We start from the raw sequence: 9,903 nt of genomic DNA, 5'->3' as shown, positions 1-9,903 counted from the left end.
CTCTCACTGCAGACACAGACTTTTCCCACTGACCTTCTAAGTTGTATTTGGCATTCCTGGGTTGAGAAGTCTGGAAACCACCACAGTAGCCTGCAATTCAGTCCTCTGAGGCCTGTTCCAGGTTCGCAGTGGCCTGCCTTCCCACACCAAACTGTGCTCCTTTCCCTGCCTGGTGCGATATACCTTTCCGATCAACCATCCAGGCTGTCTTTGGCTGGAAATTTGTTTTGCTCTGTCTTTTTGTGGGTTCTGCTGCTTTAGAATTGGTTTAGAGCCATTTTTAATAGATATTTGGAGGGGTTTGGGGAGAGCTCAAGTAAGTCACTGCTTTTACTCTGCCATCTTGGCTCCACCCCCCCTTGGATTTATTTAAGTCACAAATAAAATCTGATCTTCTATAGGAAGACTTTTCCAATTCTTCTTAATTCCAGGACTTTTCCTCTCTTATTTATTTCTTATTTGTCCTATATGTAGCTTTTTTTGTATATATTTGTTTGCTTCCCCCTTAGACTATAAGCTCCTTGAGAACAGAGACTGTCTTTTGCCTCTTTTTGTATATCCCCAGTATTTAGCACAGTGCCTGACACATAGTAGGCATTTAATAAAGATATATTTCAACTCTCAAATTCTGTGATTCTGTAAATCTCATAATGTCCTGTAGAAGAAATGGCAGGAAATAGATGGGGAGTGGGGAGGGGACAGAATGCTAATTACAGAATTGCTTATCTTTATGTGGCATCTCAAAATTTAATAGAAAGAGCATTATTTCTTTAATATTTTCCAAATCTAGAAATCAGGAGACTTTCAATTTCCCTAGATATTTTAAACTATACAATTTAAGTTATAGATCCCTAAACTTTTCATTTTAACCAGACAGACAAGGTCTGGGAGTTTTCATGAATTATAATTTAGTATGAGTTAATACTGTGGTATGATAGCCAAAAAAACCAAATAATGCAATTTTAGGCTTCATTGAAATATACTGTCCAGTTTAGCAGAGCATCCTCTCTTAACTGGTACCTGAACCCAGAGATCAGACAGAAATTTAATAGAACCATCTGGTAGTGAGATTATGTTGCCTGATCTCTGCTTGCTGCCACACAGACAGACCCCAGTGCAGGAATCTTTGTGGTACAAATGAAACAGCTTCCAGTGGGAGCATTCAAAAGGCAGCTAGATGATCTAGGAAACACCACACTTAGATGATATATGCTGAAAGTATCTCTTTGTAGTTCTTATAAGCAAATGGTAGGAAATTTTAAATGCATTATTTGATCTCAGATAAGTAAGCTTTTCTTATTAAGTATGTAATCCATTAAGCAGTAGGCACCAGTTCAATAATGGCTTTACATACTAGATGCAAGAGAGTCATTTTAAATATATATATGAAATATATACATATATTTGAAATATATACGTACATATACACACAGACACACACACAAATCCACATATATAAACATACACACATATGTATACACACACAATCTTAAGGTTATTGTCTCCCATGCTCCATATGTAAAGGAGGTAAATCCAGGTTTAAGAAATGAATATGACTTTTCTTATCCACTTGTAGTCAATCAATCAACAAGTATTTATTAACATTAGAAGAACCAGATGTGTCAATTACCTATACATGTATTTACTATAATTTTAAATATGATATATTTGTGTCTAATGGTAGCCATCTGTAGGGCAGGGATGGGGAAGAAAAAAAGAAAAAAGAAAGTTATATGATAACTTTATTATATATTTCAAAGGAATAGCAAGTTGTACATAATAGATTTACAGTTTCATGTATAATCATCTCTTTTCCTTTCTACTGTTATGGAAATATTCATTTTATTTCTTATGTTTAGAATAAAATAAATGAAAATTTTAAAAACAAATACAAATATATATATATACACATATAAATCTATTATAATATCTCCTACTGGGCAGATATACTTTAAAAAACAAATGATTAAAAGCAGATATTTTAATTTTACTTTGAAATAAAAGCTTTCATCTAACTATCTTGATTTCCTTTGTCTTACTCATTTTTTTTTAAATGCCCTATGTCAATTGACATAGCTTGGTCCTTCCAGGTATTCCTAAATTCTGATTCTTCTAGTCTATTAAGCACCTTCTAGATACAACATAGCTTAACATAGTGCCTGGCACATAGTACATGATTAACAAATAATTTTTAATTGATTGATTGAATGTAGTGTAACAGAGTGCCTGTTTTGAAGCCAAGAAAACCTGGTGTTAAGTCCAGCCTTTAACTCACTCTGGTTGCATGGCTCTGAATTTGGCATTTAACCTCTTAGTGCCCTCTAAGCATAGTTCTTTAAGTCTACCAATCCAAGGAAGGTGCTGAGCTGAATTGAGAGGGTTACTTCTCTGAGACATCACTCTATTAGTGAAATCACAGCTTGGGTTGTACCCACTCTGGGCCCAGACACTATACAACGTTGTTGGTTGTTCAATTGTTTCTGACTCTATGTGACCCCACTTGGGGTTTTCTTGGCGAAGATACTGAGGTAGTTTGACATTTCCTTCTCCAGCTCATTTTAAGGATGAGGAATCTGAGGCAAATAGGGTTAAGTGACTTGCCCAGGGTCACACAGTTAGTAAGTGTCTGGCCAGATTTGAACTCAGGAAGATGAGTATTCCTGACTTCAGGCCCTGCACTCTATCCACTGTGCCACCTACCCATCCCAAAATTAAAATGTCCATTGATTAATCAGAACATAATTGAAAGGCATAGGGACAAAGTTGAAAATAACTAGATAAAAAAACTTTAAAAAACAATGAAAATATGAAGAAAATGAGTAAGGAGAAAATCAAGTTAACAAAAAATGATGTTCCTCTGGTTTAGATACTTGATTAGCGGCCCAATGAAATATCTAATCTTTTCTTCAAATGATTTATTGTGACAAATTGTTAGAGAGCTTACCATATTTAGTGCTTAGGTTTTTAAAATGTAGACCCGAAACCTAGGATTTGGGTCTACCAGGTCTACCTTGGGTCAACCCAGGAACAAGATTTATTTTCTTATAAAGAATACAAAACAGTAAAGAGGTCTTTTTAAAGATACCAAATCAAAATGAGTTACAACTGAGATTATTACATGGAGTAATTATCTTGGAGAACTCTCCTGTTTAAGAGAACTTTGAAAAGATCACAGCTAAAAACTAAGGGAGAGACCCTATTAAAAATAAAATGAAGTAGGAGACAACAAAGGCTGTTAAGTATTCACATCACCATGAATAAAAAACATGCAAACAGGGAGAGGTTCTGTGTTGTAGATTAAAGCAAATTATTCAAGTCAGAGCTCCTCTTTCTCTTCATTTTTTCTTTCATTCCTTTTTTTCTCTCTTCCCCACCTCTCTCCCTCCCTCTCTCCTTCCTTCCTTCCTTCCTTCTCCCTACCCACCCTATAATGTCATATAATGGCTCTCTCAATTCCAGACATAATGTATTTTTTAAATTTTCTTCCCATTTGATCTTTGGTTGGACAGTTAGTCAATCAACTAATATTTAAACCACTTCCTACTATATGCCAGGAACTATGCTAAGTGCTAGGATACAAAGAAAGACAAAGACAATCCTTGATGTTAAGGAACTTATGGTCTAATAGAAAGAGACAATATGCAAACAATCATGTACAAATAAGATGAATACAGGATAGATTAGAGATACTACCATTAAAGAGGAATGGGAAAGACTTCCTACTGAAGTTGAGACTTTAGATGAAACTTGAAGGAAGCCAAGGAAGCCAAGGAAGCCAAGGAAGTCAAGGAAGCTAGGAAGTAGAGAATAAGAGAAAGTTCCAAACATGGCAGAAGGGGGGAAACAAATAGTGAAAATGACCTTAGTCAGATGGAATATTTTGTGTAAAAAATAGTGAAGAGACCAGTGTCACTGGATCATGGAGTACTTGGAAAGGAGTAAAATTTTTTTGTTTTTTTTAGGCAATTGGGGTTAAGTGACTTGCCCAGGGTCACACAGCTAGTAAATGTCAAGTGTTTGGCCTGAGGCAGGATTTGAACTCAGGTCCTCCTGACTCCAGGGCTGGTGCTCTATCCACTGCGCCACCTACCTGCCCCTGAGAGGAGTAAAATTTAAGAAGACTGGAAATATAGAAAGAGGTTGGGTTCTAAAGAGCTTTAAAAGCCAAATACAGAATTTTATATTTGATACTGGAAGCAATAGGGAGCCACAGGAGTTTATCAAAAGGGAGGGTAACATGGTCAGGCTTACACTTTAGGAAGATTGTCTGACAACAGATTGGAGGATAGACTGTAGTGGAAAGGGATTTGGTGCATGGAGATCAATCAGGAAACTAATTCAGTGGTCTCTCTGTGAAGTGATCAGGGTACAAAGATGGTGGTAGTATCAGAGGAGAGAAGGAGGCACTTGGAGATTCCCTCCCAAGAAAGAGAGGAAAATTCTAATGAGATAATGCAATTTTTAGAGATAACAGTTAATTGTGTCTGCAAAATCATTCCAGAAACTCCTAGGTAATGGTACTGGAAGTATTTTTAAGTTTCTAACAACAATTTTCTTGACTATTGTCATGAAGTAATTGCATAAAAGTGGTTTGTTTTATCACTGTTTTGCAGGTGGTTTCCAAAGTAATTTGTTTACATTATTTTTAATTTTCCAGACAGATGTAGTAAATAATATTTGTATCTTCTAGATGCTGCCTGCCAGCCTGCTTGCCCTCCCTGTCATAAGGGAGTTAATCACTACAATCTGAAACAGGTGTGACTGAATTCTGTAAAGAAGGAAGCTAATGCAAAATAGATATCCCTAAAAGGAATGGGAGGAAAATAATACCTTAGCAAGTGATAGAATTATGTAGTCTACACTACATGGAATATAGAATGCAATTCTTAAAAAGTTTTTGACTGTTCTATTTTGTTAAAGCCCAACCAGGGCATGACAGGAAGTGAGGGGTCAATAGCCATCATCCCAGAGGAGAACAGGATTAGGAAAACCAAATTAATGATATGATGGTGATTAAAAGGAGAGGCAAGGTAGAAGTCAGAAGTTTCTAATCCAGTGACAAAAATCAAACATGACCAAAGTTAATAGAAACAAATGAAACTACACTGGACAGAGTGACAGGGAAACTCAGATCTGAGAAGCCAAAGGTCAAAACCATGGAGGAGTCATATAGATGTATATGATTCTGGATCACTTTGTAGATAAATTGTTAAGTGATGCATGTGACCATCCAGGAGCCTCCATTTTTTGGGGTTGAGTATGACAATCATGTCCAAACTGGTTTCTTAAGAACCTACTACATAGGAAGCCAAACATATGAACTATGTTGTTGTTCAATTGATTAGTCCTATCCAACTCTTTCTGACCCCATGGACTACAACACACCAGATTCTTCTATTCTCTACTATCTCTCAAAGTATGTCCAAGTTTATGCTTATTATTTCCATGACATTCTTTATCCATTTCATTCTCTCTCATCCTCTTTTCCTTTTGCCTTCAATGTTTCTCAACATCAGGGTCTTTTCCAATGAATCCTGTCTTCTCATTATGTGGCCAAAGCACTTAAGCTTAAACTTCACTATTTGACCTTCCAATGAAAAGTCTTGAATTTTTTTTTAAGTATTGACTGTTTGATCTCCTTGGCATCCAAGGAATTGCTGCTGGAAAAACCATAGGTTTGACTATATAGATCTTTGTTGGCAAACTGATGTCTCTGCTTTTCGGTATGCTGTCCAGATTTGCCATAGCTTTCCTTCCAAGAAGTAAGCTTCTTTTAATTTCATGTCTTCAGTTGCCATCTGCCGTGATCTTGAAATATGTAGTTCATGAATTTTCTGCTTTTTTAAAAATCTTATGTCCCATTCACTGTATCTTTCTTGGAACACATTATATGCCTGGTTCTGAAAGAATTTTTGTATTATTTTCATATTGGCGGTTTTTATTCACAATTAGGAAATTATTTTTGTATTCCTCTGACAACTTGTTTTCCTATCATAATTTTAGGCTTGTCTCATCATCATTTCTGAACATCTACTTCATGCAAGACCTTGTGCCAGCAGAGGATAATGTATAAAAAAGGCAGATTTTTCCTCAACAGTTCATAGTTTAAGGTGGGAGGGAACAGAAATGAAGTTAAGTGACAGACAAACCTAGACTGAGTTGTGGAGTAGAATCATAGAATCTTAGAAATGGAAAGGATCTCCAGAGATCCTAGAGTCCTGCATCAACATCCCAGGTAGCAGCAGCAGTAGAAACAGCAGCAGCAGCAGCAGAAGCTATGTAGAATCCCAACAGTGTGAAATAATAGAAAGAGCAGAGGGTGAGGAATCAGGAAGAGTCATAGATAGATATGTAGACAGGTAGGTAAGTAGGTAGATAGATAGATATGGATAGATACATGCACATACACACATGTATGTGTGTATACATAAACATCTATCATTAGAACACTCTCTATACATACATAAAGATCTACAGTGAGTGTTTCAGGGACTTGTGCCCAGCCCTGTGTCCCTTAACATTTTTATCAGTGAAGTCACTATATTCACTATATATCATTTCACTCTATCAATCACAACATGCTTAACAAATATGTGATTGACAAAGCTTAGAGGGATCACTAGCACACTATATGATAGAGTTAGCATCCAAAAGATCTTCCCAGGCAAGTGTATTGGGCTGAATTCAGTCAGATGAAATTTAAATTGAAAAAAAAATATAAAGTCTTACACTTGGGATCCAAAAAATCAATTTCACAATTCCAAGATGAGAGAGACAGGATAAGATGCCAGTTTGACTGAAGAAGATCTGGGATTTCAAAGGACTACAAGCTTAATATAAGCTTAACAGTAGAATATAAAAGCCAGGAAAGTGAATATAAACTTTGGCTCCATTAAGAGAAGAATAAGGTTGCAAGAGTCTCATCATATTCTGCTTTGGTCTGACCACATCTAAAGTATGATTCTTAATTCTGAGAACCATATTTTAGGAAGGATGTTGATAATCTGGAGAGCATTTAGAGGGGACAAACAGGATGGGAAGGGTCTAAACTCCCTGATGAATGAGGATTGGCTAAAGGTAATGGATTTAACTTAACTTGGAGAAGAAAAGGCTCTGGGGATAGGTGATGCTTTCAAGTACATGAAAGCCTCTCATGAATAAAAGTCATTAGGCTTGTTCCATTTGATTCTAAAGAGCAGAACTGTGAGCAATCGGCAGGAGTCGCAAAGAGGCACAATTAGGCATGTTGTCAGGAAAAACAAAGCAGAACAAAAACTTGCTATCAGACCTATTCAAAAATGAAATGTGCTGCCTCCAAAGGGAGTGACTTCTCAGAATCTGTGGGCAAGCAAAGGTTAGATGATCATTTGCTAGAAGAGATTCTTCTTCAGGTTTGAGAGATGATCATTGAGATCCCTTCTAGCTCTGAAATACTGTGTTCCTATAATTTTTTTTTATGAACACAGCTATTTTGTATATGTGCAAGGCTGGTGTAGGGAGACAAGATGTTTTAATTTCTCATCCACTTCACTCCTTTGAACTTCCTCATCATGTACCCAGGAACCCCAAAGATAACCACATTCTCCTTCTAGATTGCATTAGCCTTGGCACTCAATGCCTCGTGTGCCTCATCTATACCCTCAGTACTCCCTGCCTTTCTGTGGAAAGGCTGAACAAAGAGCTCCTTCTAAAGTTTCCACTTAAGAAGGACACTCAGGCCAGCCATCTCTTCATTTCCCCAGCTGGCTGTATCCCTATGGACTTCATCATGTCCTATGCCAAGTACCGTCTCCTCCTCTTAACCCACTAACCCATTTTCAGCTTCTTTTTGTTTTCTTCCCCCAAAAGATTTTAATTTCTTCTGGCCCAGGCAGCATCTTTTTTTTTTTTTTTGTATCTCCAGTTCTTAGAATGGTGACTAGCACATGGTAGGTACTTAATAAATGCTTATTGACTGACAAGAGAAGCACACACACACATATTTACTTGATGACTCGGTTGGGGTTTTTTTGCATACAATGAAAACATATTGTTTTTACTGAGCAAATTAGAATTTTTTTTTTCTAAAACATTCAATTGATTTAAGGCACCAGGGTGCAGTGGTTTAAATCATGGCATGGAAACTTTCTCAAGCAAGATTCTCTGGGTCTCAGTTTCTCCATCCGTAAAAGGGAGGATTAGGCTAGAAGGTGCTCAAAGGTCCTTTTCAGTTCTAAATCTTCAATCTAATAATGTATGTAAATAAGAGGCTAATTTCTTGTTAAATGCAATCTTTCTAATCCTTAGGCCTATTTATTTAAATTGTTAGTTAGAATATGCATATGCATATTACCAATGACCACTAGTTTGTGTGTGAGAGCATGAGAAAGACAGAGAGACAGAGAAAATATCTTAACTGTGTAAATGTTAGTGGGGCAGCTGAGTAATACAATGGCTAGATCACCAGAAGCCTGGAGTCAGAAAGACCAGAGTTCAAAGCCTCAGTCACATATTAACTGTGTGACCCTACACAAGTCACTTAACTTTTTTTGCCTCAGTTTTCTCATCTGTAAAATGAGCTGGAGAAGGAAATGGCAAACCACTCCTGTATCTTTGCCAAGAAAATCCCAAATAAAGTCATGAGGAGTCAGACATCACTGAAACAACTGAATATTAGTGGGGTGGTTAAACCAATTGATAATCCAAAAATCACTTATTCTTGGCTTTGCAAATGATTGAAAATTGTACTTTAAGATTTCACTTTGCCACTAAATAGGTCCTACCCTCATCAGTTCAGAGTGGGGGAAATTAGAGAACAGAGGTATGTTTCAGAGTCCAGGGGTGGGGAACCTGTGGCCTTCTAGGTCCTTGGGTGTGCCTTTTTGACTGAGTTCAAGTTTTACAGAACAAATCCTTTTATTAAGGGGATTTGTTCTGTGAAGTTTGGATTCAGTCAAAGGGCTGCATTTGACAACCTGGATGGCCACTAGTGCACTTGAGGCCTCAGGCTCCCCACCCCTGTTAGACAGTTGAAATAGATTCATAGACAAGGAATCTAGTAGTGATAGACTAAAGAATTATTCATTATTTGTCAGTAATAGGAGCATAGAAGAGATATAAGAATGAACCTGTACTGTCTAAGGTAAGCAAAATTGTGGTAACATGAGCAAAGGAAGACAGTGAAAAGAGACATACAAGGTCCAAAGTTGTTAAGTTGTGTGAAGATGAAGAATAGGGTTTTAGAGCAGATGGATACCTCAATTCCTGAACCACAAGTGTCCATTGAGGAAGCTGGGTGGAGGTCAGAGGGATGTCACAGCAAGAAGTCCTAAGAGAAAGCTATGATTGAAAAGGGCAAGTTAGAAGTAGGCTTGTGCTAGTGAGGCCAGTGTCAGAGCACCATCAAGCGAGATGGGTGATTTAAAGGCTGCCTTGCTTTCAGTGAACCTCAGAGTCCATAGGGCATTATTGAATTAAAGGTAATAGGACTTTTCTCAGGAAACAGCTCACTTTCCTGGATCTCTTGGAAATTGCAGGTGGATAATTTTGTTTCTGCTTTGTAAATTCAGATAGTCTAGACCACTCAGCCTCAAACAACTCATGATACAGAGCCATCATGGTTTCAATGATAGGGCTTCCTGAGATGCCCCCAAACTCATACAACCCTTTGATGTCTTCAAATTACCTCCAATTCTTGGTGATTCAGGTTTGTTTGCAGTGCTTTCACAGAAGACCTGACTGGAAGTAAGGCTAGAATAACCCCATAAAAGCATTCAAAGTTCACCTGAGATTTCAAAGCAGATTTGAAATGACAAAATTAGAAGATCTCTTTCTCAGAAATCTTGAGAAATTTCTTTGCTTTATCTAGAAAGTATTTATACATTTTTTAATTACTGTGTTTATGTGAATCTTGTAGAATATGTT

Source organism: Vombatus ursinus, unplaced genomic scaffold, assembly GCF_900497805.2.
Source record: "Vombatus ursinus unplaced genomic scaffold, bare-nosed wombat genome assembly UNPS02015175.1, whole genome shotgun sequence".
Lineage (NCBI taxonomy): Eukaryota > Metazoa > Chordata > Mammalia > Diprotodontia > Vombatidae > Vombatus > Vombatus ursinus.
This window is presented reverse-complemented; position numbering follows the sequence as displayed.